The sequence below is a fragment of the Teleopsis dalmanni genome, chromosome 1 (genome assembly GCF_002237135.1).
Source record: "Teleopsis dalmanni isolate 2A chromosome 1, ASM223713v2, whole genome shotgun sequence".
NCBI lineage: Eukaryota > Metazoa > Arthropoda > Insecta > Diptera > Diopsidae > Teleopsis > Teleopsis dalmanni.
In genome coordinates, this window is record NC_051846.1 from 182,549,220 (window position 1) to 182,552,732 (window position 3,513).

Consider the following 3,513-nt stretch of genomic DNA (forward strand, 5'->3'; position numbering starts at 1 on the left):
CCCCCCCCCCTAACAATCCTCAAGTCCACTTTCTTGGAAAAACTTCTCAGGAAGATATGCTGATTTAAGGTCCATCATCAACTAAAAGACAAATAAATGATACGTTTTTTTTAGCCTAGATAAAGCCTAGTGTGGGGTAGAGATAAGCCCCCCAGCCATTATAGAGTAAAAGTGTGTAATAGCACTAACTCAAGAAGAAGAAGAATTAAGATTAAATAAATAAATTTTTAAATATTTTTGGTTTTATGTAAATTTAAAATAAAAGTATTATAAGTTTTATTTTAAATTTGATAGAATTTTAAAATTTAATTTTAAATTTTAATAGAATTTTTAAATTTAAAATAGTATATAAAAATATTAATATATAAATATTTTGACATGAAATGGAATATAAATTAGTTCTATTTTAAATTTACATAAAATTTAAAAAAATTTTAAAAAAATTTAAAAACAGTAACAGTTCGTCATTCCAAAGGTCTTTTAAAGGCACGTGCTGGGACAATTGTTTTCCCTATTTTTGTTGGCCATATGTGTAATGCAATTTTTATTATTCAAAAAACTGTTAAAAATAAATTCAAATACAAAAAATAAAGCATATTTATTTATGTTATTTAAACGAAATCTTTAGCAAATATTAAATGTAGTAATTAAAACACAATTAAAGTATATATGTAGGCGTTAGGCACTCTGCACCTCAGTAAATACCAGAAAAGCCGATGGATTACCTTGACTTACCGGCAGAACCGGCAGTACCGGGAGTACCGGCAGAATCGGCAGTTCTAATATAAACACACCAAAGGCAATTTTTATCTAAAACAAATAATCTTAAAGATACGAAAACTTTTGAAACTTTTTATTATGGGTGCCAAAAATCCAAACATAAACAAATGCAAACTTTGTAAACACATAAAAAGTACCGAAATAAAAGTTTCAGATACAATAAAATATTACAAAAACAACAACAACAATAAAAAGATATTGCAATTGTTTGAGAAAAAAAAATAATAAAAGAAAAGATACATTTTCACCATTTTCATTTGCTGATGTATAAGTTTAAAAATTTGAAAGTTTCTGTTTTTAATTTATTTTATTTAAAGGAAATATTTTTTTTTCTTTTATATTGAAGTATAAATAATTTTAGTTAATTTATTTTTAAAATGAATTAAATGTGAAGCGGAAAATTTAGAATTTTACTAAAGCGAACACAGCTCATAAACACTAATATAATAAACATAGCTCTTGAGGATTTAAATTACCTCAAATTCGTGTTATATAGAATTTAATATAAATTACTGTAATTAAATAAAAACTAAACAATATAAATGAAAAATAACAATAAATAATAGATTCAAGTGGTAGTACGCGTTAATGGGAGTACAGCATACTTAGACTCCAATTTTTATTATCAGTAAGATATGTAAAAGATAAATACCCATTAATCTTTTGCTAAGTTTATGAAATTGGACTGTTAACCGAGAGTTGCCAATTATTTCTATTTTTTTTTTTTGCCTAATACAATTCTATTTCTTTGTTGATTTTGTGTTTAACCTCATTTGGGACATTCAGGGTTTTGCCAGTGTTGTGGGTATTATTTCAGCATGTGCTATATACGTATGGCGTATTGGTTTGCAACACTATTTGTACTTACTTCTTATTAGTAGTATTTGTAGTATTTCTTTATTAATAATTTTAAAATATACAATAATATTCCATATATTATACATTATTTACTTAAACCTATGACCTAATGTCGTCAGTTTAACCTAGCGATTGCCTACTCTTTTTATACCTCTAATCTTGTGGGGAGTTTAATATTATAATTAGTAACTACTGTTTTTATCCATACATAAGTGAGTTTAAAATACTTCTTATTTTTATATTCTTTTGTTTAGAGTAAAGTAACTGTCTCCTTAGCTTGGTGCTAATGACAATATTCTTCGTGATTAAAAATCAGTAGCAACAGATACTGATGGATCTGTAGAATTTAACAAAATATTCTTTAATAGAATGTCTGCAGCATGTGTAAGATAATATTCAAATCTATACATTTTTACTCTGATAAAAATATACTAGACTGTTTTTTCAACCTGAGGTTGACGGTTCAGTTATGTTCCCAAACTTACTCTTATGATCTGTAAGCTCTCTTAGGCTACTTGCCTTTTCGTAAACAGTTGTTGTTGGTGATTTTCTTAAGAAGTTTTGATTAAGCAATTCCTTAATTTTTAGAATTGAACTACATTTTTAACTTAAACCTATTTTGATGATAAACTGCTAAATAGTTTTGGTATTTATTTTCTAGATTTTTTATATATTCATAATATAAAGAAAAAGAATTATACATTCTTAGAAACAACTTCTAACGTTCAGAACTAATATTTGTTATCAGTGCCTATTGAAGACTATATCTATTCATAATAACAACTGAGTTATAAGCATATTTCAGATTTTCTAATTTGTTTTGTTTCAAGTCTATTGGGTTGCAGAATGTTTTTTAGAGTGTAGAGAAAAACTAGAACTACAACTAAGATTTTTTACCAATAAATTATCACCATACATTATTTTCAAAATAAATAAAATATTTCCAGTAGAAACCATAAAGAAATTACGCTGCAGTGGATTTCTTCAGTCTGTTGCACTTCAAGTATTTCAAGAACGGCATATGTAAGATAACAATTATAAAGAGGATAGCCGAGACTTCATATCATACGAATATATCTTTAAGCACATCATTGTACAACATCCTAACGAAAGTTTAAGAGCGATTGTATTTAATTTTTGTTAAATTTTTTATAATAATTAATTTGGTCATAAAAGTAATACCCATAGAGTCATGTATCCATATATACCCACATGTATTCATATATTCATATATACATGTATTCATATATCTATTCATATATTTCTATATGTATCCCTCGGTAAACTCTGTGAAATCCATAAAAGTAAGGTAATCACTTTCATTTAATTCAATTAGATGATAATTATTTAGACGATATTTAAACGAGTAACACAGGATATGTACATCGAGTACCTTTCTGAAACCCATTTGAATTCAACTGTTAGGTCGATGAATACGTGGATGATATCTATTTGAGCAATGTAAGATATTCCGAATTCCGGCGTAATGATGTCGTTCTCTCATTTATATTCATATTTTATTAAATTCTTATTCAAGCTTACATAACACAACATTATCATTATAACTTAATTAATTCCTTCAATTATTTACACTTTTTAATAGAAACTCAATGTGTTAAAACGTCAATAATCATATAATAGAAACTCATAATGAGTTACTATTTATTTATTGAACATTCCTCTTCCATATATAGATACTTTAAATTAGTCGTAAGCAATTTTGTAATAAAATGAATTATGCAGTGTGAATACTAATTAATTAACTCATATTTTTATGGTTTTATTGCAGTAATTAAAACTATTAATTGTTATTTTCAGATGAAATCATAAATTATTTACAATGAATTTTAATTAATGAAGAATTTTTATTTATAC